Source organism: Motacilla alba, chromosome 2 (assembly GCF_015832195.1).
Source record: "Motacilla alba alba isolate MOTALB_02 chromosome 2, Motacilla_alba_V1.0_pri, whole genome shotgun sequence".
Lineage (NCBI taxonomy): Eukaryota > Metazoa > Chordata > Aves > Passeriformes > Motacillidae > Motacilla > Motacilla alba.
This window is the reverse complement of record NC_052017.1, coordinates 4,382,978-4,409,241: the sequence shown is the minus strand read 5'-3', so window position 1 is coordinate 4,409,241 and position 26,264 is coordinate 4,382,978. Positions and strand designations below refer to the sequence as shown.

The following is a 26,264-nucleotide window of genomic DNA, read 5'->3' as shown; positions in this document are numbered from 1 at the left end:
AACACATACCTATATCCATGTCTGGGCCATGCTCTCTCAGTCCTGCTCTTGTCCCTTACTCTCTACCCAAGAAAAGCCAGTTGCAGAGTGGAGAATCTTGGTTCTTTCCAGAGAAAGTCTCAAGGTTTTTTCTGAAGTTTCTGGGGAGGTGAGATGGAAACACAGGATGTCCATTGCGATTTTTTGCTTTCCTGCAGTCTCAGCTGCAAATGCCACAAGGATAATATTTCTTGTGCGATTTTTCCACAATATCCAGATGCCAGATGAACCCATAAATATTCTGGGATAGTTCTGACCTTACCTGAGAAAGTTTAAACTGAGCCTGTTTGCAGATAAGCAGGGTAATTCTCCAAGGCTTCCAGCTTCACACTTTTCAGCAGTGTGACAGAGTCACCTTGCAAACACAGTTCAGTTTGGTTGACATAAGTTCCAAGTTTTTGCACATGTGAAAAAGCTTCACAGAAAAATGCCCTCCAACGACATTTCCTTAACAACCCACCCAGAAATCAGACCCTCTTCACTTTCACTCTGTCAGTTGTGGAGATGTTTTTCCCTCTGTTTGGGCAGAGAAGGTGAGTCATGGAACAGAGGCAGCGTGGAAATTTACATTCAGCTATGAAAGTGCATGTTATGACTACCATGAAAAAAAAAAAATCATCCGCACAACTCAATCTCAGTGTAAGTCACACCCAACTTTGAAGAAATATGAGTTTAAACCTGTTCTTTTTGGTTGATTGACACTGCTGGCTGCTGCAAGCTGCTTCCTTTGTGTTTCACACACAGACTTCAGCCTTTGCTTTGGAAGATCTGAAATCTCTCTCCAGGCAGCTGTGTCCAGCCAGGTGGATGAATACAAATGCCGATCAGAGAGGGCTGGGGGCATCTCTTTGCTCTGATCCCCCCATGGAGCAACTTCCCAACCCCTCAAGCTGGGGTGTTGCAGAATTTCCAAGTGTTTGAGGGGTGGCAGTGCATGGAAAGTGGCTCCTTGCCCTTGGGTTTTCATGCCCTGAACCCTCTCCTCCAGGATGGGCACTGAGCATTTTGTCTTCAAGTGCAGGACTTGCCCTTTCCTTTCAAAATACAGTGCCTGCTGCTGCCACCTACCTTTAGTGCTGGAGTGGATCCTAGAAATATTCCACATATTGAGTCTGGGATTTGGGGATTTCCTCCTCATCCCAAAAGCTAAACCCAAGCTACCAACCACGAGGTTAATTTGTTGTTTGGACAGGAGGCTTTATGTGAAAAGTATTTCCTGCCATGGAAGAGGAAAGGCTTCAAAACCCATCGAGAGATCACTCCTTGCTCTTGCCTGGTTGTGAGGGTTTTCATACAGCAGATTTTGGCATCTGCCCTGCAGAGCAGGGGATCATATCATCCAGGGAGCATTTCATGCAAGAGGAGATGCAGAGAAAGGTGGCTGGGAAGTGTGTGGCCCTTTGGTATTTACATTCTCTGAAAAAATCCCTTTGCCCAGATTTTTCTCTTGGGAAGCTGAGAATCCTCAGAGAAAAGGAAAACAATTCTTATCTCATTTTTCTTCTCCTCTATTTTACTAATGTAGAATGAGTTTAAAGATTGTTTACCCACAGGTGATTGTTTCATTAAATTCTAGTGTGAGTTGTTTTAACTCATTGGCCAATTATGGCCAAGCTGGAGTCAAAACTCCAGAAAGAGTCACAAATTTTAATTATTATCTTTTTAACATTCAATAAATATCTTTTCTGTATTCTTTAATATAATGTAATAATATAAAATAATAAATTAACCTTCTAAAAACATAAAATGAAATACATCATTCCTGCCTTCGTCAGAACATTTCCCAACAAATACAATATGGCCCCACAGTAACTGAGATCTGAACCTGACTCTCACCCTTCTCAACCCCTCCATGACCTTGTGACAGTAAAACAGAAGCAGAGGTAGAGATGAAATGCCATCCCCAAATGTTTGTCCCCAGAAAACCTCTGCATACCTTTTTGAGGAGGAGCACAAAACCCTTAGGAATGCTGACATGTGTGGTTTGTGCCAGGTTTGTCTATCAGGCAGTCCCCAGTTCACTCAGAACACACGGGAAATATTTAAGCAAAATAAATGTGGCTTTTCTATGGGTCCTAACAGTAAAAGGGACATAGGAGACCTCCAAGCCTCCTTTTCCACCTGCCTTTCTGCAGCAAACAGCAGATCTGCAATTCATTTTTGGTGAGGAGGAGCTGCATCTGACACAGATCTGCCAAGCCCAGCCACTGCTGTGCAGAGGTTTTGGCACCACAGGCTTGGATTTATGTGCTCACATCTCTTCAGGCCCATCCCCAGCTCCAGCCTTCAGCTGAGGAGCAGCTCACAATCTCTGAGTAAGTAACTGGTTCCTTTTCTTTACCCTGAGACGGCATCACTCCTGTAGAGTTTGGGAACTAAGTATAGGAATGATTTCACCACCATTCTCAGCCATGTTGGCCTGGCAGACAAGAGCTTCATGCTGCTGCTCAGGGCAGGAAGCAAGAAAGGATATTATATCAAACAGAAGGCATGGGAGAATTTCAGGTTAGATGGAGCATACTTAGTCACAGAAGAATTGGGTCAGTGCTCTGGGACCTGTGTTCACTTCCTGCAGGAACCCTAACACAGCCCAAAATAGCAGCAGTTAGGTAAAAGCCAAATATCTTCCCATTTTTCTCCCCACAGCAAATACTAATGCTTACGTCATTAAAGGAGGAGCATAAATAGAACAAGCCTGGGGCTGTGATTTGCAAAGTTCTTGATCTGTGGATGAACCATCAGCTTTTCTTATAGCTCACTATTACCCACTTGTGCCATCAAACTTTTCACTGAAGATGCTATCAGGATGAAACAGGCCTTCATATCCACCTGACATTTACACCAGTCAGCTGAGAATCACAGCACCCATCTACAGGCTTTATGTGTGCTGTGGTTTGCATCTCACTGACTGGGACAGCATGGGACAGCAGGCAGCAAGGAAAGCGTCCTAGTGGCAGTTCGGACGATGTTTTGGAAAAGAAGGGAGAGTTTGGCTCTGTGGGTACAAGGTATGCCACACATGTTTAATGTCACTGCACAGAGCCACGACAGCCACTGCCTGTGACACTGGGGTTGGTCGCTGCTGTCCACCGTGTCCTCTCCACCAGGTGTTCACTCCTCTCCAGAAACTGGCAGCCAGCATCTGTAGAACACCTGGAACTCTGCACAGAGCCACACGCCTCTGCCCATCCTTCCTCCAGACTTTGGAAATGTTTCCAAGAGCGACTCGAGCCGGCAGAAGCTGGGGCAGGTCCTCAGCACGCCCATCAGCAGAGCTGTTGACATCAGTGGAAACAGCCTTGACACACAACAGGATCCTTATATTGTTCAGGGACACCCTAGAATGGAAACCCCCCCTAGCAGGACTCCTGGCCCACCAAACACATTCAGGGAAGAAGAGATGCTTGGAAGAATTACAGCTTTCAGCAGTAACTGGTGTGTGCAGAATCAATTCCCATCAAAACCAGGTGCTTTTAAAGGAGCTGCTTGTCACTTTAGTGCCTTGTAATACTTGAACCTCAAGTCCTGGGGTCCTGTGCCTTGTTCCCAAGGTAAACACATGTGATTTATTTCAGAAAGGCGTCTGCAGCACAAGAATTCATGACATACATCCCTGATGGGCAGCAGCCAACTTTTCAAAAGTGCCAAGTTGCCAGAATTTTATTAAAAGCTGTTAAGAGTTAGAGAGAAGGTGCAGAGAAAAGCACCCTCCTTCCCAAAGCCAGGTGGCTTAGGCTCCACTCACGCTGCTTCCCGAATGGATGAGGCAAGCTGGAGTCAGAGGTTCCTTCCAGCAACAGCTCACTCCCCGTGGACATGTCTCTGTAAGCTGCACAAATATTCTGGGGAGGGGGAGGGAGAGAGAAAAGAGTGAAACCTATTCAATTACATCAAGATCACGACTGGCCCTAGTAAAATCATTTATGGAGTGAGGGAAGCGGAGCGGTTTGGGCTGGAGCCATGTGCAGTTATTTGGTACATACAGAATCGGTTTCTATGGATTTTATTCAGAGGTCACGCGATTGTATACGAGGATGTGAGATCTGAATCTCTCACGAGGGGTCCCTGGTTGGGGTTTCTATTGCCTTTATAGGCAACGGCTCAAACTTTCTTGCAGCAGTAACTCCTTAAAAACTTGAGGGGAATGGGGCTGGTTTCAGCATCCAGCCCTTTTTTTTTTTCTCCCACACCAAAATCTTGAATTTACTTTGTTCCTCTTCCTCTCCATAACACATTTACTAAATGGGGAAACAAGGAAATAATCAGAGAAATATTCTTACTTACATTTTCCATTGTCTGCATGAATTTTCTCTCTTTCCCACCAGTCTGAGGGATATCTGGTACATAACTCAGCTCCCACTTCCATCTGTTTTTCAGCCTCTCGTTGGCCCTTTTTAGGGGTAATTTTGCTTCTATGCCATTGTTGGCTCCTTCCACACAGAGAGTCGAGCCCAAAGGAACTTGGATACACAAAAGAGAATTGGGACAGTGGGTGTAGATCAGAACAGCCCAGAGGCTTCTCTACCTTCCCAGGGAACTGCCTAGGGAGCCCTGAGCTTTTCTGGAAAGCAAGCTGTGACTCAGGAACAGTCTAAAGCTCTTTGGTCTTAACTATGGCTCAGTTTGACTTTAATTGCCCCAAAGAGACAAACCCAAACCAAGTTACCAGAGCAATTCCTGCACATACTAGCTGTGTGGAGAAAGCTGGGCCCTGCCACCATCTTCACCAGCATTCCAGCTGATGAAACCTCATCCCAGAATCAAAGGTTTTCACCCCTCTTTCTCATCATCTCCTGATTTTTTTTTTTTTGTGTGTCAGCCCTAAGTAGGACAGCTTGCATCCAGCCCCATTTTTCCAGACGGTAGGAGAACCTCAGCTGGAGCGCAGAGGTCACATTCCATCCTTCTTGAAAGCGCAGCCGGGGATCCCACGCTGTCTCACCAGGGCTGGTATGACCTGCGGGAGCACGGGAAACTGCACCTGCACCGAGCGGGGCTGAGGGATGGGGCATCATCCGGGGTGAGAGTCAGCCCGGGGGTCGGAGCTACCCCGGGTGTCCGAGCTGGAGCAGGTGACCAGGGACTGGAGCGGCCCCGAGGGTCGGGGCTGCCCGGGGGTCGGAGCTGCCCCGGCATCCGGAGCTGCCCCGGTGTCCGAGCTGGAGCTGGTGTCCGGGGACTGGAGCGGCTCCGAGGGTCGGAACTGCCCCGTGGCTCAGAGCTCACCTCGAGTCTCACCGGGGCCAATCCCACCTGCAGGGCCGGGGAAGCACCCCCGGCACCGAGCGGGGCTGCGGGACGGGGCATCCGCGCTGCGAACCTGCCCGGGGGCCGCAACCGCACCGCGGATCGGAACCGCCCCGGGTCCGGAGCTCCGCAGGGCTCGGAACCGCCCCGGAGCTCGGAACCACGCCGGGTTTCGGATCTGCCCCGGGGCTCGGAGTTACCCCAGGGTTTCGGAGCTGCCCCAGGGTTTCGGATCTGCCCCGGGGCTCAGAGTTGCCCCAGGGTCTCGGAGCTGCCCCGGGGCTCGGATCTGCCCCAGGGTTTCGGGGCTGCCCCGGGGCTCGGAGCCGCCGCGGTGTCGCCCCCCAGAGGCAGGGCACAGCCCGGCCCGCGGTCGCCCCGCTCGGTCGCTCGGTCGGTCCGCCCCCGTCCCCGTCCCCATCCCCGTCCCATTGGCCGCGGCGGCTCCGCGCGTCACCGCTTCCTCCCGCTTTTGTGCGCCGCCCCAGCCGAGCTCCAGCCGAGCGGCGCCGAGCCGAGCCGAGCTGTTCGGAGCCGCGCCAGCCGCGGGGACCCGACGTGGTGACACCAGCCCCGGGTGGCCGCGCATGTCCCTCCGCGGGTGACCCCGGTAAGTCCGTGCTCACCCCCCCCCTTTCCGCGGGCGCTGGCTCCTCGCCTCCGTGAATAGTTTCGTTCTTTTAATTATTTTACTGTCTGCAGCGGTGACCGAGAGTTTTGCAGCCGGGTCTGGCTTCCGCGGGTTTTTCTTCCTTCCTTTCTCGTCTTGCAAGTGGGAGCTTGTCCCTGCGGCTGTGTTTGGGGAGCCGTGGCGGGGGAGGCGGGGTGTCCCCAGGAGTGCTCCCCAGGAGGAGGGCGCGGGTTGCCGTGTCCGTGGGTGCGGAGCGCATTGAAAGACTGCCCTTCCCCGGGGCTCCCCGTACACCCCCGCCTTGTGCTGCTGCTCTCGGATCGCTGTTTTCCCCAGGTTGTCGCCTGGGTGCCTGTCCCAGCTGCAGCTGCTGACAGCGAGCGCCGGGATTAGACTCCGATACCCGTTTTGGGATGCATTGGTGTCCGGAGCCAGCGGTTTCTGGATGTGGTCACTTGGGTCCCGGCTCCCTGGAAAGGATCCAGGGAGGTGCGGGGGTTCTTGGCCATCCCTCACTCTCCTGCAGAGCTCTCCCTGCCCCGTCCGTCCGGAGCGGTGAGGATGGGATGAGCGCGGGGAGGAAGGCTCCGCGGCGGGCACGGACCCGCAGCCCATCCCCGCGTGGTGCGAGTGGCCGGAGGAGCTTGGGAGAGCTGGATTTGCACCTGGACCGAGCGAGCGGCTGCCGTGGGGCTGTGCCACGAGCCGGGATGATGCTCGGGAAGGATTTGTGCTGCCGGTACCAAACCTCTGCCCTCCGCGGCTGTGCGGGGAGGAGCGGGGCAGAGGTGGGAGCCGTGGACCAGCTGGGCAGGTCGTGCACGGTGGCCGAGTACAGCTCTGGCTGGTCCTGACGCAGCCCGGAGAGAGGCTTCTCCCTCGGCTGCTGCTTTTATCCTCCTCTTCAATTCCTGTCTTGTAATCCAGTAGTTTTTAGGAGTGGACCTGCTCCTGGTTCGGGGAAGGGTCTTGCATGTGTTGCTGGCGCATGAACCAAAAACACCTGGCTCAGGTGGGATTTGGAGGCTTGGGAATTGTGCAGGGATTAAATGATCCCAGAGATTTCCAGGGTCAAGCTATTTCACTTCTTTGGTGAGAGTGAATGGCTGGGGAGAATTTCTTTCTGTGACACCTTCTGGATTTATTTCCAGTCTGGTATGTGCAGTTTGACGTAGCTCCGTGCAGGATTTGTGCATGGAGTGCAGCTCTTGGAAGCAGCTCCTCAGGTGTGCATGAGATCAGTTGCATTTGGGGCTTTGCTCTGCCTGTGTCAGATTGTCCAATTTCCAGAACCCCTGATTTGACATTAATTATAAACAAGGATTCAGGGTTTCCCAGGGCTCCTGCAGATCAGAGCAGACCCCCACAGCTGGGCACAGCCTTTGCCCTGGGAAGGTTTTGCAGCTTGTCAAAGCTCCTCTGTTGAGGCAGGACGTGAGGCTGGATGGGCTGCCAGCCTGGTGGGATGTGGATGTAAAGGACCTTTTATACCTTCCTCGTGTGAACGCGCTTTGGTGCCGCAATTTTTTCCACGGGTCCTTAATCTCCACCAGAAACCCGCAGCTCTGCCATGTCAACGTGTGCTGATGGGCAATGCATTTATTTTTCTGGAGGCTGTCAGAGCCTGTGAGGGAAGTGTTCTCACACAGAGAGATGTGGTCTGGATTTTCACCCAGACGAAGCGACTCCGGCGTGAAAAGCCAGCGATTGTGGTGGCCAGAGGAGCGGCTCCGTCCCGTCCGGAACGTTCCTCTTGCTCCGTGATGCTTCGTGATTTTCTCCTGCAGCTTGGACTTGATGCTCTGTGAATTTTCCCATTGGGAAGACGCCTGGTGAGGCTCCCAGAGTGTGTCTGGCTCCCTGGCAGAGCCGTGGGATGGAGTGTGCTGCTGCAGCATGGAAAGTGATGTGCTTCCAGCCCCGCTCTCTCCAGATGGACGTGGGAACGAGCGCGAGGGCTGGCAGGATCTTCTCTTCTGGTGGATCTGGCCCTGCTGTTGGAGACCTGCTGGTCGAGGCTAGAGGGAAGTGAGTCAGGGTTTGCTGTTAGAAGGGATATCTTTTATTAGACTGCTCGAGGAAGGCAGGCTGGCTTTGGAGTGCACGTAGAAGAAAAGAGGCAGTGATTGCTTGGAGTCTGCCTTGGCTCTCCAGACTGAGAGAATCATCTGAAAGAAAAAGAGGGGAAAAAAAAAAAAGATTCAACTCCAGTTTAACCTGTGCAGTTCATCTGGCCTAAGGAAGCACATTTCATCCCTCTGCAAATCTCTGGACTCCTTAGATCCTGAGATGCAGCACAGGACAGGGACGTGCCTGCCACCTGCCAGCCCTTCACAGGAGGTGGCCGAGTTCTTTCCAGCCTGGCTCCCACAGCAAGGAGCTGTGGGTGACAGGGATGGTGCTCACTGATGCCTGACGATGGCAGGAGGCTGCTGGGCTCAGTCCCTTCCACCCCCCTCTTTGCACAGAGCACGGGCCAAGCACAGTGTGCAGAGAAATGTGCAGAATGTCAGCTGTGCACTGGGGAGATGGAAAATGCAGTGTGGAGCCACAGGAAGTGGAATATGGACTTAAACTTTTTTTTATTTTTATTATTTCCCCAGACAGGGGGGGAAAGCTATAGAGGGCCCCCTGAACCTAGTAGGTTCACCCTCAATGCCCAGGCTTTATTTATTTAGCTATTTAACCTCCACAAGGGGAAATGAGTGACCAGGTGTTTTTGGTGAGTCCCTCCGAGGAGCAGGTCCCCTTTCCCACAGGCCAGGGCAGTTCAGCATTTCTTTCTGGCATCCTTTCTGCCTTTGCTGAGTGCAGTGTGAGATGCAGAGGTGGTGAATGCCATCTCAGTTGTGCCTGAGCCACTCTGTCTCCGCAGGCTGGCCCCAAATCCCATGTGACATGAGCCTTCATCTGATGTGGTCAGTGCTGTGGTGGGCATCAGACAGGCAAGATAAGGGCTTTTCTGTCTGTGAAGGTGCAGGTGAGCACACAGGAGTGTGGATATGGGGGCATTTTTGTTTGTTTTCTGTCTGTCCCTGCAGTTCTGATCTGGTCTAGCCAAGTAATTTTCCTGTTAGTCACTAAAATGCTGCTGGTGCCCAAATCAAAAGGGTGGTCAGGCAGTGGAACAGGCTGCCTAGGGAAGGGGTAGAATCACCATCCCTGGAAGTGCTCAAAAACAGTGTGGATGTGGCACTTGAGGACATGGTTTAGAGGTGGACTTGGCAGTGCTGAGTTAATGATTGGACTCGATGATGTCAGAGGTCTTTTCCTGCCTTAACGATTCCATGATCCAATCAGTCTGTCTCAGTTCATCTTTAATGACACAAATTAAAAGCTAAGATCTCCTCTAAAAAACAATGCCTTGCTCTTCAAAGGCCCTGGGGAGCTGTTCCCTGCAGCAAACCTGTTGCATGGGCATGAGGAACATGGGAAGAACACTCTACAGGAGCTGCAGGCAGGGGGTACCTGGCTCCCTGCTTTGTTTTGGCAGTGGGGATGTTGTTCCAGGATCTTCCCCTGGAGCCACAGGGCTTGGGGCCAGGCTGAGAGCAGGATGGTGGAAGAAGCAGCATCAGCCCGGCCCGTGATGGGGACCCTTGCAGCTCTACATCCCTGTCTCTGTGACCAGGGGTGGGGACACAGCATTGCATGTCATTGCTGTGTCTGGTCTCAGGTGCAAGCTTCTGTTCCCAGGGCACTTGGAATGTCTGTGAAGGGAACCCAGAGGGTTTGACCTGGGCTTTCTGAGTCATTTAGAGGTCAAAAGTGAAAGCTGTACCTGTACTCTCTAGGAGAGGGGGTTCAGCTCCCAAATGCATTCCCCAAGCACCTTTTTTTCTAGTCTGGAATACCCTACTATAAATGTTAGTGGAGACAAAGTGGCTCAGAATTTAATGAGAATCTGTGATTGGTTCTGCTCTCCTGAGTTACACCCCAGGCCGGCCACCATTTTATGCAGAACTAATTCTCACTTCTGCAAGAACCTCTGTGATTTTATCCTCTCCACTCTGGGAAATGACTCTGTGCAGGCCAGGGAGAAGGAGCAGTGCAGCAGGGTGGAGCTGAGCCAGCCTTGGCTCAGGAGCTGCCTGGGACAGAGTCCGGCTGGCAGAGCGTGCCGTGCCCAGCGGCTCTGCCAGATCCTGGAAGGAGCTGGCCAAGCTCCTGCGTGGGCTGCTGTGCAAACAGCATGTGTTCAGGCCAGGTCCTGGGGGGGTGGGAGGATGGGTCAAGCGTTCAGGTAGCGATTAAACACCAAATTGCTTGAAAATAAATAGCCCTGGGTGGGTGGATTAGAGGCGCTCTGCAATAGTCCTGTGGCCAAGTGACAAAAAGTCATCTGATTGATAGCTGTGTGATTCAGATGGAGAAAAAAGACTTTGTACCGTTGCTTTGGGAATGTAATTTGTGAGATAAGAAGTCTTTGTGATGGAGGTAGGAACCCTTAAATCCATCAGTGCTGTGTGGCCCCTGCAATGCTCTGAGTGCTCCTGTTCTGGCATGGTTATGTTTGTCTTGTCCACATGCAAGTGTGTCCTGCACAGTGGCTTTCAGGTGCTCCCAAATCCCCAAGGAAATATTGAAAACTTTGCAGATGACTGTCCTTAGCACAGATATTGTGTGTAAGAGTGAACCCTGTGTTGAGCTGGTGCAGAGAGGCAGAGGAAGATGCTGCTGCTTTGGCACATCTGGTGAGGTCTGTCCTAACTGAGGTGTCCTTGTCCTGAAGTGGTGAGACTGGATGATCACTGTAGATCCCTTTCAACTGAACTGTTCCATTCTATGGATGTGCATGGAAGTCCCTTGTGATGAGGATGGTGGAATACTCGGATTGCTCAGCACTTTTGTGCTGCAAACTCTTGGTTTTGGGGCTTTTGTACTGAGCAGAAGTCAAATCATCACAGCCTAGTTGTGAACTAGAAATAGTGCAGTGCCATCCATGGTAAATAAGAGCCCGGAAGAATTTAGCAGATACTAAAATCTTCACAGTGGGCTGTCTGTACCTTTTACTGTGCAAGGTGGCTACAGGGGTGCTCTATCCCAAGCCATGAGGATTCTGCAGAAGGGTGGTGGACGGAGGGTGATGGGCACATCTGGCTCTCACCAGCTCTTAATAACAGAGATATCTTGCCCAGATACAAATTTAAGGGTTGGAGCATCCCCTGCATGAGGCAGTGATTTGATAAGGGAGGGTTGTTGGGGAGAAGGTGTGAGCTGAGAGCTGTTATCACAGGGCAGAACAGGTGAGAGTGCATGCAGAGAAACTCTCTCTTAAATACCCTTTTCCTTTCAGCCTCTCTCCTCTTCCTCTCTGTCACTACCTGGGGAGTGCCCTGGGGGGAACTGTCCCTCTTTTGCAGGGTCAGTGCAGTGTCACAGCAGAGGGCAGCTGATAACACTGTTATCTACAGCTGGCTGATGCAGATGGGGGCTGATGATAGTGTTACCCACAGAGGGGTGATAACCCTGAAGTCACTGTGCTGTGGGAGTGTGTAGCTGGAGGGAGGCGTGTGTGCTGGGTCTGTGGGACAGAGAGGTTTGGGAGTGTGTAAGTGATGAATAACCAGTACCTCAAATCAGAGATCTGGGCTTCATTTTGTTGAGACTGACCTGTGCATTGGTGTGGTGTGGAGCTGTGGAGCAGGGCATGCTTGATGAATCTTCCTTCAATTAAGATGCCAGGCTGGGCCAAGCTCCTGGAGAGCTTTCCTTGCTGGTGGAAAGTGTTATACTGCAGCTTCAATGCCTTCTGTTTGCCTTTCAGCACAAAACTACAGCTTTGGTGCTTCTATTGGAATCCTTCTGTTGGTTTCCTCTTGGAGAGTGGCTTTTGGGAAACCTCAGCACCTCGTGGTTAATAAACCACTAGTTTGCTGCTCCTTGGTGTTCGTCCCTCAGTGCTGGTGCTAACAGAATAGCAAGAGTCATTAGAGAAATATGCAAGATATTCCAGTTATTTCTCTTTGGATGGTGCTGGTAGCAAGTAAAAGAGATAAACAGAGCTGTGCTTAGCTTATTACATCATTGGTTTTACTGAAAGGGTCAAGGTCCAGCTCTGGATGTTGTTGCAGGATGCATTTGAGCTGCTCCTGAGCTGTGCTGTGCTATGCCAGAGGAAAAACGTTTGGGAAAAGCATCATTTTAAGTGCCCTCTCTATGTTCCTTCTGAATGGTGTCTGTGGCTGAAGTGCCTTGGTAGAGTTCATGATGGGACAAATTCTATCAGGTTAATTTCTTGGCTTTGCACTGGAAAACTCTGCACTTGGCTCCTGTTAAGCCCCAGGAGCTGGTCCTCCTCTGGCAGAGGCAGCCAAGGGAAGCCCTGCTGACATCTGCTGCAGCCTGCTGGGTGTTGGGGCTGGGAGGGACTGTCAGGGCTCCCTGGGTGTAGAACCACACGGCACAGAGTGCTGCTCTGTCCCACTCCTGTCCCCAGCTTGCTGCTAGGATGGCTCCTGGTGGCTTTGCTGGCTGGCTGATCTGCTTCTCTGGTGGCTTAGGCTGAGGTCTGCTTGCTCCTCTTGTGACATGGCTGAAAAGAAGGATTTGAGGAGCCATGCCAGTTCTTGCCTATTTTTGTTTGGTTTGGGGTGCTTACTGAGACTCTCCACAGTGCTCTTCCCGAGGAGCTGAAATGTTAAAGACATGCACAACACACCTGGCTGGTGACACAAGAGAGAAAATGTTTGTTTAATCATTCCAATATTTCAGCAACTTCATCTTCAGCATTTCAGGTGTGAATAAAATCTGGTGTGAGCCTATAAGGGCTGAGGATGTGTTTTCACAATTGGCTTTTGGACTCGGCACAAGAGGTGCTGAAGATTGTAACTGACTTCATCTCTGGATGAGAATGAGCTAGTTTTAGTCTTAGTCTGTGTCCAGGAAATCCTGTGCTGGAGAGCTTCCCTTTCGGGAGCCCACTGGGGCTGTCCCAGGGAGGTGATGTGGTACACTGAGGTCTGATGAGATGGAGCAAGGCTTCCTGTACCTGGTTCAGCTTGGCAAGCTGATTTGCCTTTCAGGCCAGGTGTTGCCAGAGAGGTGCAGTTTGGTGTCCCACCCCTGCGGGAGTTTCCCAGGCAGCAGTGGCTGTGTGATTGCTGTGGGAGTCACCAGGAGCTGATGAAAGTGGGAAATATTTGTGGAAGAACAGGGGATGTGTTGAACGGGATCTCCCCTTGGTGCATGGGGATCTCACCACCTCCCTGACCTGTCTTGGGCTGGATTTCCAAAACCTTGGACAGGTGTGGTTGGAGGGCTCTGGGCTGCATCACAGGACATCACCACCTTCATGGCCATGTGTCACATTCATATTTTCTGAAAAATCCCTTTGCCCAGGATTCTTCTCCTGAGAAGCTGAGACGCCTCAGAGAAAAAGGAAAACAATATTACCTTATTTGCTTCTCCTGCTTTGGAATGTGGTTGGAGATCGTTTATCCAACAGGTGGCTGTTTCCTTGGTTTCATGTGAATTGTTTTGACTTAATGGCCAATTGGGGCCAAGCTGTGTCGTACTCTGGAGAGAGAATCACGAGATTCATTAGTATTTTTTTAGCCTTCTGTCTGTATCCTTTCTGTATTCTTTAGTATAGTTTAGTATTCTTTAATGTAATATAATATCATAAAATAATAAATTAGCCTTCTGAGAACATGGAGTCAGATTCATCATTCCTTTCTTCGTCTGGGAACCCCACGAGTACAAGAGCCATGTTCAGGAGTGTCACCAGGGGCTTGGAGTGGTGTCCCTGCAGGAGTGTCTCCAGCCCAGAGAGGATCCTTGCTAATCCCTGCCTCTGTCTGTGGCTTCCCTCTGCCCTTGCTGCCTGTAGCAGGCAGCTCTGCCTGCCCCGAGTGGGGAGCACTGATAACACCCCTGGATCAGGACCATGGGGGATCCTGGCTGCTGAAGGCTGTGCTAAAAGCTTTCATGGCACACAATTTGAGGCATCTCCCATGAAACCTCCTGCAAGGTTCCTTGCTGCAGAGCTCTGTTTTGGGGCTGTCTCTGACGTAATCTGTCAAAACACGGGCTGCTCTTTGACTTACTGCTGGAGGTCTGGTTGGGGATGGATGACCAGTTGCTTACCTAGCATTACCAAAGCAACGAGTTGTTGCTTTCCATGACTCATGAAAATGCACTGTAGGCTCTCTTAAGAATGGCTGAGATCATTTTTTGGCTGGCTTTGGGCATCTGGTTTCCCTAGCAAATAGCAGTGGGGGTGGAGGGAGGGGGATTTCCAAACTCGTTTCTTTGTATGTGTGATCTGGTTTCTAGAGCTCAGCTCAGAAAGTACTTACTTCATTTTAAAAAGGGGATAAAAAAAAAAAAAAGAAGACCTGTAACTTCCATGTCTGTTTAGTTTTTGTAGCATGTTTCATTTAGTCGTGGTTTGGTGTAAAAAGGGGAAAGGTGCTAATAATATTACAGAGCCCTAGGCTGCGGTTCTCCTCTTAAATAAGCAAGGATAGAAACATGGTGAGTGGTATTTTCCTTTTAGAACAAATTTTTCTGGGGAAGGAGAAGGAGGTACAAAGGAAATTCTACAAACAAAACTGTAATTTCTTTCTTTTTTTTTTTTTTGGCCTTGTTTGTTCAAATAGGGGACTTTGATGTAGCAGAGCAGAGTCTTAGCAAGAGGTGTTTTAGTGTTTGGTTAATCTGATTATTATTTTAAAAATATTTATTTATTTATGTGTAGACCCTGAATTCACTTTTTGTTTTTTTTTTCCTGTGTGGTTCAAAGGCAGCAGCACAGACATCCTTGAGAACCAAGTGCAGCAAGATAAGCATTAAACAGAAGAGAATCAGAGCCCTGCGACAGCTTCAGAGGGCAGGAGGTCCCCAGGTGTTCTGATGCCTCTGCAAGGTTGCAGCAGCCTCTGTGGTAATTCTTCCCAAGTCCAGCCTCTGTTTGCAGGCACCTGAGAGCAGAGAGAAGGGAGGGGAAATCCTGGGCAGGCCGAAGGTAATTGTTTGGATAGGGAGTATTTTATTTGTGGGGTGCCCTCGTGGCAGGAAGGAATGATGAATCTGACTCCATGTTCTCAGAAGGCTGATTTGTTATTTTATGATACTATATTATATTAAAAAATACTAAACTAAACTATACTAAAGAATACAGAAAGGATACTTACAGAATGCTAAAAAGATAATAATGAAAACTCGTGACTCTTTCCAGAACCTCGACACAGCTTGGCCCTGATTGGCCAAAGAGTGAAAACAATTCACATGAAACCAACGAAACAATCACCTGTGGGTAAACAATCTACAAACACATTCCAAAGCAGCAAAACACAGGAGAAGCAAATCAGATAATTATTGTTTTCCTTTTTCTCTGAGGCTTCTCAGCTTCTCAGGAGAAGAATCCTGGGCAAAGGGATCTTTCCAGAAAATATGACTGCCACAAGGGAGATCTGTGGTGCTGTGGGTTTGGTGTGCCTGTCCTTTGCAGGGCTGCCAGGAGCCAGGGTTTGGTGTGTTCCACACTGTGCAGCCACGGTGGCCAGTTCAGGAATTTGAACTGTGAACCAGCCTCTAGTGCAGGGCATGGGCTGCTCTGCTGGAGCTTGGCTGGGGCTGATTCTGCAGCCAGGGCAGGCAGAAGCTGCAGATCTGTGCTGGGAACAGCAGCAACAGCAGCTCAATGGCCCTGGGCCAGGGCTGAGCGGGAACAATGTGACTGAACAGGTTTGTGCTCCCTTCCCTGTGAGCTGGGCTGAGACACTGCAGAAACCCAGAGGCTTTGCCAGAGAGCTTCCCTTGCTCTGAGCCCAGCAAGCAGGAGGAGCTGCCCCGCTGCTGTCTCTGTGAAAGCTGACAAAAAGCAAAGCCTTGGAGCTCGAGGAATGGCAGGGCTGAGCTCCAGGGAGGGTGATGGATGCCACCCCAGGGCTTGGCTCAGGGCTGCTGTCTGCCCAAGCACCCTGTGCCAGGAGCTGCTGTGACCTCCACAACTGCTCAGTCCCTTCATCTTCTCTTCCACCTCTGAATTTCTCTGCATCTTTGCTAGTTCGTTTGGACAGAATGGGTAAAGACCACTGATTTAACCAAAAATGTATTCTTTACCCTCTTTTTTCCATGTATTTAATGCATGGCCTAGCACGCCACAGATCTTCAAGGTCTTAATTGTTTTGTTCCACGCAAAAATAGGAAATAAACGTGACCTGAGGTCATCTGCTCCTTGTGGTGCCTGTGAGTAGTTGAACACGTGGCCAAAGTTTATTTTTCTGAACTGGTGGGCAGCTGCAGCCCAAGTACCTGTGGTGCCATGGTGACCCTGCCCCAGGCTCAGCAAGACCACAGGATGAGCTCTGTGAGATCCAACACAAGCTTTTTCAGAAGCCTTATTTATAGACGAATTTCTTTATAGCCTTTATTTATAGACTAATTTTTACCATCAGATAAATTTCTGCTGGGCAAGATCCGCCAGCAGCTGTGAATCTGGTGGCTTTGGTGAGCAGGAAATGCCAGCAGGTGAGCTGGCATAGCTGAATTTACCCTGCTTGATGCTGGATAAAAGAAATGGGAACAAAATTTGGAAAGATGTTCTGCTGTATTATTATTTTATTGTTTTCTAAACTGCAGTGCCTTGGTATTGTCCCCCAGTGCATAATGTTCTTTTGACTAGGAAAGCCAGTATTAGGGTGCCCCAAAGGGGCTGCTTAATTTCTAAGCAGATATTGCTATAAAAGGTGCATTTTTTGATCTCTAACTTACAGATGGAGATGTTGAAGGAAACCACCTCTCCCCAAAATTAATCATTCTCTGTCCAGTCTAAGGTTCCAAGTGTGTAGTATTGGTGAAAAGGAATTCTGGATCACATTCTTTCCTCCAAAAAAATGCAGATTTATTTATTTTAAAGCAGATTTTTCTATTCCTTCATGTTTGAGCATTTCAGACATGACTTACTCTTCTTCAGCTTATGACATCTGCAGATACTTCTTTTTAACAAAAAAAAAAGGGGAAGTGTAGATTCTGATGTAATCATGTGACTCCAGGAACAAGGTTCTTATGAAAATCACAGAATCCTGTGAGAACTTGCAATGCTCAGGGTTATCCCATTGTTCAGCAGAAAATAAAGCAAAACCTTCTACTCCCAGCTGCCCCATCCCTTGCTGTCCATCTTGTTGCAAGAGATATTTAGGCTTTGTGGCTTTTGGTAGGTTTTTTTGTGTCTCTCTTTTTTTTTTTTTTTGGCTTTGTGGTTGGTTTTTTTTTGTGGTTTTTGTTTGGGTTTTTTTGGTTTTTTTTTTTTTATGGTTAATGTAGTGAAATATTTTTCTCCTTGCATGGTGAAGTTCACAGATCTGTGGCCTTGAGGCTCTCAGGTGCTCTCTGGGTTGTGTGTGAGGATGGTCTCTTGTGGAAGCCTTGAAACTCTTCAGGCATTTTAAAACCAAGAGAGAGCCTTGCTGCTGTTGTGGCATGAATCAATGCCAGTGGAAATTGCCTAAACACCTAAGCTGCATTGGAGCCTCTTCTCCCCAAACCCTTTGGTTCCTTGCATTTCCCTTTCTGGGGTGATTGGGTTTTTTGAGCTTTTTTCTGACAGTCTCTCACAGGAGGCTTGACACGGATGTTTGCTGTCTGTGCTCTTGCCAACCTGCCTTTTGCAATAGTAAATGAAGTGCCTTTCCATCTTGGACAGCAGCAGGCGTGAGAGCTCAGAGAAGTATCCTGACAGTACAAAAATGAGGATCCTGTGCTGCTTGTGGCTGTGGGACAGGAATTGGGGACTCGCTTGGGTGCCTCAGAGCTCGCTGAAGCTGAAAACCAGGCTAATGCAAGTCCTCTGTTGTGTAAGTTCCTTGTGTAAGCCCTGTTAGCTGTCTCTGGAGGTATTCAGGACCTGCCTGGACGTGATCCTGTGCAACCTGCTCTAGCTGAGCCTCCTGCAGCACTGGGAGATCTCCAGAGCTCCCTTCCCACCGGAGCCATTCTGTGATTCTGAACATCTGGAAAACAAAACCTCTTCAGAGGGCAACTCTCCCGCCACAGGCAGGCAAATCCAGCGTGTTCCTCTGCAACGTGGGAGAGATTTATCCTGTGACTAAGCAGAAAAGAGATGGAAAAGGTCCTGTTAGATCATCTCGTCCTCCTCCCTGCTGGCGAGCAGCTTTTCTCCCTGGTGTGTATTTATTAACAGGCTGCTGGGCAGACAGGAGGGCTTTGCTCAGGGCACTGAGGAGGAGCAGCAGGCAGCCTGTGCAGGTGAGGGACTCTGCACACACGTGACTCAACCTGCACAGTTGCAGTTGTTGCTTGCAGCAATAGGATTTTGTAGCAAAAGGGCCAAAAGCTCTCGACATTCTTGGTGTGTTTGGAGCCTTCCCCTTAACTTGCTGTCAGTTTGTGCAGGCATGAGCTTGTCTTTTTATAGCGTTCTAGGAATAAGCTAATTTTACTTGATATTTATGATGGAGTAGGTGGCTTGAAAGCTAATAATAATAAGGGGGGAAAAAATAGAAGCCTTTTGGAAAGGAGAGGTCAGCCAGCTGGACCTCTGCACAGCTGGCCTGGGCTCTGCTGGCCATGATCTGCAGCAGCGGTGTGCAAAGGCTCCCAGAGGAGATGTCAGAGAGGTGCAGGTGGAAATGCTATTGCCATGACAAGCAGAGCAGTGCTGGAGTATCAGGCCAGAGCTTGGGGACCATCAGCATTGCTTGGTTTATCACTGCTTGGTAACCACGGCACGGTGAAGGTGGATTGGTTTTTATTTCTCATTCCCCAGCTGCAGCTCAGAGCACTCGGGTTGGAATTGCTGAGTGTTGAGAGCAAAGGGACAAATTCTGCCCTTAACTAGGGCAGGGAAGGACTGGAGCGTGTGCTCCTGTAGGGAATGGGAGCAGGAGTTTCCTATCCAGGCATGTGCTGAACTGCCTTCTCCTACTGAGACTGTTGGTTTTTGCACTTAAGATCACTTTGCTGGCTCCAGAGGTGTCTCCTGGCCAACACCAGTGTGAGATCAATATTTAGGGTTAAGGATGAGAACTCTTCATTGGTGCAGGTGAGCAGCCAACCTTCCTCTGCACCTGTGACATCTTTTTGCTGGTGGTGGCGCTTGGTTGGGTGCCAGGGGCTGTTCTGCAGGGTCTGATGATCCATTTCCTGACACCACGGTACATTTTGTGTGGTTTTTGGAAGTGTTATGGGACATCTCTTGGCTGAGCAGTTGCTCTGTTGCAGGGGGGAAAGCTCTCCCAGATCCATGGAGGGTGTTTCATGGTACAGGCAGTGTCCCTGGCACCACTGGTCTTTCTCTTGGCTTGTCCTGTGGAAGTGACAGTATCACAGATGACATTTTCCAGGAAAACTTCCAACACTTGTAAAGAGCTCTGACATGGGCTTTGCCTCCCTTCCCTCCACCAGACATCTCCTAGGGAGGAGGGAGCTGGAGCAGGGCACAGTGCACGCAGGGAACAAATCTGCCTTATTATTATTTAATTTAGAGAGAACTTGGCCTAAAGATGTAAAAAGAAATTGCAAGCGCTGTCTGGACACCACCTCTCCTCATCAATTAGCAGCATTAAACTCTCAGCAGGGAGGATTAATTAGAAAACTGAAATCTTTCTATCATGACAGCCTTCTGGTTTCCATTGAAATGCAGTTGGAGGACTGGAAAGGCTTCTGTATTTTGTTTTGATACTCAGGCATATGTTTCTTTCCATCCTGGAAATTAATTCTGTCTGTCTGTAACGGAGCCGTGGGAATCAATATTGAGCTGAGCTGTATTTCTCCAGAGCTTTCTTCTAAAAGTAGCTGACTGCTTCCCCACTGTGCCTAATAAGTGACCTGATTTTGGAGCAGCTGAGCAGCTGGTCTGCCAGGTCAGAGGTGCTGTACAGCTGCCTTGATGGTTCGTGGTCTCTCAAGGGTGATGGGCTTCTCTTTTCTGAAAGTCTCCAGACTTTCTCTGAGCTGGACAAAATGCCCACAGTGACTTTCCATTGCTCCACACCAGGCTGGACGTGGTAGGAGAGGAAATTACTCATCCCACTGCCTCCCCTGCAGACTGCTCTTGGCCTTGGTGAGCTGTCATGCTCTGTCTCAAGTTCTGCAATGCCCTGAGCTGGGTTTAGAGGCAAGACCCACCTTTTCCTCAGTGTCATCATCTTTCCTTCCCTCCAGTGGGCTTGGGGAATGAAGTAGAGTGAGTGCAGCAGCAGGAAGCTGCTGCCTTGCACTGGGGGAGCGCCGGCTGATGGCACAGCTTGGGCAACTCTGCTGGAGAAGAAGCTGCCTTGTGTGCACTGCAGCAAGCAACAGGCTGTGCTCAGGCTCTGCAGAACCACAGCTTTGGGAAAACTGGGTGTGGAAGGGCTGGCAGGAGAGGCAGGGCAGACCTGGGAGCCCTGAGTGCTCTGAGCTTCGGGCAGCGTGTGTGCTCTGCAGGCTGTAAGGTTTTGTGAGCTCGTGGCTGTGTGCTCACAGTCAGGTTCCTGCTCTGTTGATGGCTCATTTTTTACTGTGAAGGCAAGTGCACTTGAGTTCATGTGATACTGCAAGCCCAGAGGACAAGGAGAACAAAGCCTCCATGCAAAGCTGCCCCATGTGCTTGTTTCGTAACCCCATCAGCCCCCCACTGATGGCAGGCACCAGCCAGCAGCTCATGGAGGCAGCACAGTCCTGGGGCTCTGCAGAAACCTGCTCCTTCTGCCCAAAACCACAGCTGGCTTTTAATCTTTACTTGCCACTAAGCCCTCACTGAGCTCTGCCTTCTCCCGCTGGAGAAATCTCGATCTAGAGTTGCATGGCAGAAGTGCACGAGCAAGGAGAGGACCTGCCAAAATTTGTGGTGGCTGTTGGGATCCTGGTCTCCCCCTGTGCTGTGGAGGTTGTGCTTCTTGCCCACAGAGAAGGAGCAAATCAACCAGGTGGCTGCTGAGAGAGCAGAGAGTGGTCAATTAACCCCGAGCCCTGGGCTTTGCAGTCGATCAGAAAGCCTGGTTTGATCAATAAAGGCCAGGCAGGCTGCAGGGGAGAGGCTGTGCTCGTTAAAGAGGAAGCTGTGCAGGGGGATGGCTGCCAGGACTATCGATCCCCATGCAGGCAGGCTGGGGGGAAATGCTGCCTTACGGGGCTGGGGGATGGCTCTGGCACGGGCAGGTGTGTTATCCTCTGTGCTCTCAGGGCAGGGTTGCAAGGGACAGAAAGTGGGTCAGAGATGAGGTGGGGTGAGGGTGGGAGTTGGCACAGTGGCTTCCAAGCCCTGGTCCTGCCACGATGCCATGCCAAGGCCGTGGGATGGATCTCCTGTCACATTCACATTCTCTGGAAAAATCCCTTCACCCAGGACTTTTCTCCTGGGAAGCTGAGAAGCCTCAGAGAAAAGGAAAACAATTCGTATCTGATTTGCTTCTCCTGTGTTGTGCTCACATGTGGAATGTGTTTGGAGATTGTTTACCCACAGGTGATTGTTCCATTGGATTCTGCTGTGAGTTGTTTTCACTCTTTGGCCAATCAGGGCCAAGCTGTGATGGGACTCTGGAGAGAGTCATGACTTTTCATTATTATCTTTTTAGCATTCTGTAAGTATCCTTTCTGTATTCTTTAGTATAGTTGTATAGTATTCTTTAATATAATATACTATGATAAAATAATAAATCCGCCTTCTCAGAACATGGAGTCAGATTCATCATTCCTTCCTGCCACAAGGCCACCCCACAAATACAATAATGTCCCTCCTTCCCGGTCCAGAGCTTGGTCACTTGGTGTTAAAATCCCTGTTGGAGCATGTTGGATTAGCCATGAGGTTGGTTATGCATTGGATACCTGTTGGAACTTAGGGCATAGGGAATATTTCTGTCTTTGTTTTGATAAGTGTTGATTTTTAAGAAAACATTGCTTTTAACTTTCATTTATGGAGAGGGCTTCTAAGACTTTGAGATGATTTGGAATTTATGAGTGTGTAAAATAGATAATAGTATAGTTTATTAGAGGGTGAAAAATTCAGAGTCTTGGGTTTTTAGTATGGAAGTACTAAAGATAGATAAAGATAGAAGACAAAATGGAAGATTTTGGGCGTTGTTTGGTTTTTTTGCTTTTTTATTTATTTTCTGTTGTTTTAGTGGTATAGAATGATTAGTTGGGGAGAGCTGCAATGTAGATGTGTGATAGACAAATAATTAGTTATTGGTAGAAAAATAGCAGTAAAGTACATTTTAAAATTTAATTGGACAAAACAACTTTAAAAGACCTTGAAACTGTGCATCTTGTCACTTTTTTGCTGCCTTCTCCTTGTGCACTGAGTCTGGTGTGGACAGCTTGCAGAACTTCTGATAAAAAATAAACAGCAACGTAAGGACCAAAAAGGTCCTGTTCATCTCTCAATCCCAACACAAACCTTTTTATTAGGGGTCTCCCATGCAAGGGGCCCCAAGGGGTCTCGCACAGATACTCTGAGATAGAGACAGGGTTGGTTTCTGCCTGCCATTGTCCTCATGGAGAACTGGGCATCCCAGTCCCTGGAGCAGATTCCAGCTCAGGCCAGGTTCCCCATGGCACAGCGTTGGCTTTGCAGCTCTCTGGTGTAAAGCTCCATTCATGGACACTCTTTGTTTCTGATACCAGATGATTTTCTCCCAGTTGCTTCTCCCAAGGAAAGATTTTTTCTGAGACAAACACTTTTCTGATGGCTTATTTCACCTGAAGGTTTTACTCTCTATTCCTCCTTTTTGGTTTCTGCTCATTCTCCTTCCTGTTTTTCCCAGTAGCATGGAAGCAAGAGGCCTGAAGCTTCACTTTTCCAGATGCACGGTTTTGCTTTAATTTTCCTCCTACAAAATCTTTGGTCATTTGAAGAGAAAGACAAAAATAAGGCAATGAAAACCTGCAGGAGGAAGAAATGACAACATTCTTCTGCATTGGTTTTTATATTATATGTAGAAATACCTTCCCTTTGCTGTGTTCACTCAGAGGGGAATGTTCATTGGCATCAGAGGGTTTCCCTCTGATTTTTAAGTGCACAGAGAGCTATCTGAGGACAGGATTTTGCCCTGTGGAAGGGAAAATGATGCAGGACAGTGCTCTCCCCTAGCAGATCTTCATCCTCACAGGCAGGGCTGTGTGTAAATAATCTTGGCTCAGCTTCATCTGGGGAGGTGAATGTTCAGACTCTCAGGAGATGAGGATCCTTTAGACTTGGTCACTTCAGTGCCCAATTTGAAAACTTGGATTTAGGCACAGTGGGGCTGAGGTGGGCTTTGGGTGTAATCAGGGTGTCTGCAAATTGGCTCCTCTCCACAAGTTGCTGGGGGAGGTGGTTCCTCTGTAAAAAATGTGAGTTCAGTAGACACAGTTCTGTGCAGACCCTGATAAAAATAAAAACCCAAACAGGTGGGGAACATGGGTGTTCTCTGGACACTTGCTTTGCTTGAACCTGTCTGTTACATGTATAAAATAGATTATCTCTGACCTGATGGGGCTGTGGTGTCTGACCTTTGCTGATAGAAGAGTCCTTTCTAATTCTTTTGATTTGCTTTGTTTTATTGTTCCAGAAGTTTGAGATCTGTATGGAAAATTGAAGCTATTTAATATGCCAGTATACATTACTGATTACTGTGAAAGGAATATTACTGCAAAGCAAGAAAAGAGACTGAGAAAAATACCAGTACCTAAAGGGGCTACAAGAGAGCTGAAGAGAGACTTCTTACATGGACAAGGAGTAATAGGATAAGGGGGAATGGTCTTAAACTGAAGGAGGAGAGATTTAGCTTGGGTATTAGGAAGAAATTCTTTCCTGTGAGGGTGGAGAGGCCCTGGCACAGGGTGCTAAGAGAAACTGTGGCTGCCCCATCCCTGGAAGTGTCCAAGGCCAGGCTGGACAGGGCTTGGAGCAACCTGGGACAGTGGAAAGTGTCCCTGCCCATGGCAGGGGGTGGATCTAGAAGATACTGTGGAACTTAGGATACTTTCCTACTCAAACCTCTCTGTGATAACGTACTGGAGTGTGCTATCTGGAACATTTTGTTCATAAAAAGTAATTTCTGAGAAGAGGATTTGTTTTAAGATCTCAGTGGCTTCTTTGAAGGGCTGTCAGGGATGTTAACAGCCGGGCTCAGGCAGGTTCTAAACCTCTTCTTTTCAGTACACGTCGTGCTAGCAGGAACAGGATGGCTCAGGAGATTTTTCTGCAGAAGCAGCTGTCAAGTGCAGCTGCCCTGGCTGGGTCACTGACTGAAGGGATCCTCCACTGAACATGATGGCTTTTAAACACAGATCTCTTCTCCCAGCAGCAGGTGTTGTGAGAAAGATTCTTAAGCAGTTTTGGGGTGTCGTGGCCAAAACTGGGGAGAAGAAGCCTCAGCTGATGAGGCTGATAGAGAATTGTTTGTTGGGTTTCATGGCTGGCTCCTTCCATGAGCTCTGCTGGTCTGTGCAGGTCACTTCCAGCTCAGCAGCCTGAATAAAATCTCAGGGGAGGTTTTATTCTCCTCAGCTTGGCTCATGAACTTTGTCCCTTGAGCTCTCTGGGGAGATACACCTGCGAACCTGGCCTGGTTACACACATGTCTGCAGAGAGTCCATCCCAGCTGCATGCTCATAAACATGGAATCAGAGAATCATTTAGGCTGGAAAAGAACTTTTAACATCACAGAGTCCAACCATTAACCCAGAACTGCCAAGTCCATGACTAAACCATGTCCCTAAGTGCTACATCTACAAAGATGCACAGTCTTGAATTGCTGTTTTTTTACTTCCCTTGCATGATATATCCTTTGGATAACCTGGGTGGAAAATGCCTTCAGGGCAGGGTCTTCTGTGTCTGAAGTGGCACCAAAATTGAGCTGTTGTTTTGTGTATCCCAGAATATGAATCCAAGTTCCAGGGCAGTTCTAAGTACAGCAGGTTGAAGGTTCTGTAGTGTCTAGAGAAAACTATAAGGATGAGGTTGGGATGATCAGAGAAAACCTGTAATATTCCAGCCACTCTCCCTTTGCCTTTGAACCCCTCTTTGCCAAGCCTGCAGGCTGCCTGAGCTATCAGCACACATCCATTTGTGTTCTCACCATTAAAACAATCTCATTTGCTTTGCTGTTGTTTTTTACACTACCCCAGCGCTGGCCTCTGAAGCTTTTTGAAAATAACATTTACAATAATATTTTTAACAGTTCCGTAGTATACAAAACTCCAGTGCTCTGGCAGGACTCCCGGAAACTTGCTGAAAGTTAATGTGGTCAACTCTTAAAAAGGAGAGATTTTTTCCGCTTGACTCTTGCTTGTTAAACTCTCTGAGCCCAACATGTTCCCTGCTGCTTGAAAAAACAAGGAAAGTCCCAATTTTAGCAATGCTGGTTTGAGTAGCTTTCCAGCCGAGCCCTATTTCAGGGGCAACTGTGCATTATTTTTTTTTTTTTTACAGTGGTGTGTCCCTACACCTCCAAACCAAAGTGCTAAGTGGTGCTCAGGCAGGAATAAGTAGGTGCTGCTTTCCCTGGAAGCCTGGGGGTGATAAACTGCAGGGGGAGATGCTGTTTGCTTGTGCTGCACTAGTGGCAAGACATGCTGACATGAAATCTGTGTTTTATGGGGGATGCTGAGCCTCTGCAGGGTAAGAACAACCCTTTTTGGGGAAGGTGATACTGCAAATCCCATATATCAATAGCAGACTGCAGGTGACTCCAGCTCTCAGTGCTGGACTGCACTCTTCCTGCTTTCCCAACCTTCATCCTACATAATTCCTCACAGTGAATCTCCTGGTCACTTTGCTTTATCTTCCCCTACATCCAGGAGAAAATCACACATCTCCATCCTCTCCTCCCCTGCTTTGCTTTCTGTAATTGAGATCCACAGAGGCAGGAGTCATGGGTGCACAGCCGTGTCATAGCTGAACTGTTGTCTCCCCTGAGCTCAGTCTTGCTTAATCCCTTCCCAGCCAGGAGTATGGGAAGAAAAAAAGAAAAGCAGGGATTAATTTTCCAAGTGGATTAATAACCTTGCATACGTCTCTCATGTAGATACTAATATCCTGCACTCATGGAGCTGTAAAGAAGTTGAGCCACTCTGTCTGCAAAGTTCAGCTCAGGCAAATCAAAATTGATAAGCAATTACTATAATATTTTTATGATGATAATAATTCAATTATTCTTATATTATTAATAATTATTTTCGTATTAATTCAATTATTATAATATTATTATTGTTTTTCCCTGGATCAGAGCATCTGTACTGGCCTTTCCTGCAGATGAAGTAACTTCCAGCAGTTCCCTGAGCAGACTGGAGCAGACAGTGTCTCTTGGATGCTCAACACAAACCTGAAATACACTGCCCTGGGAGCCAACACCTTGCTGAGCTCTCTCATTGCTTGGCAGGTGCCTCCCAGGGAGATTTGAGTAGATTTACAGAG

The 26,264-nt window shown here is 48.9% G+C and overlaps 1 protein-coding gene across 7 annotated transcripts in view; it reads left to right on the top strand.

Annotated features, from left to right (window-relative positions):
- Nucleotides 1–5,748: 5,748 nt before the first annotated feature.
- LOC119697133 (mitogen-activated protein kinase kinase kinase 3-like) overlaps nucleotides 5,749–26,264 on the top strand; it is a 79,465-nt gene continuing 58,949 nt past the window's right edge. For 5 of the 7 annotated variants that reach the window (XM_038127356.1, XM_038127357.1, XM_038127358.1 and 2 more), the window contains exon 1: nucleotides 5,749–5,896. The gene's annotated coding sequence lies outside the window, so the exon portion shown is untranslated. Of the gene's footprint in view, nucleotides 5,897–14,663; nucleotides 14,805–14,852; nucleotides 14,886–26,264 lie in introns of those variants that run through there. The other 2 variants (XM_038127354.1, XM_038127355.1) reach the window with 2 other exon arrangements.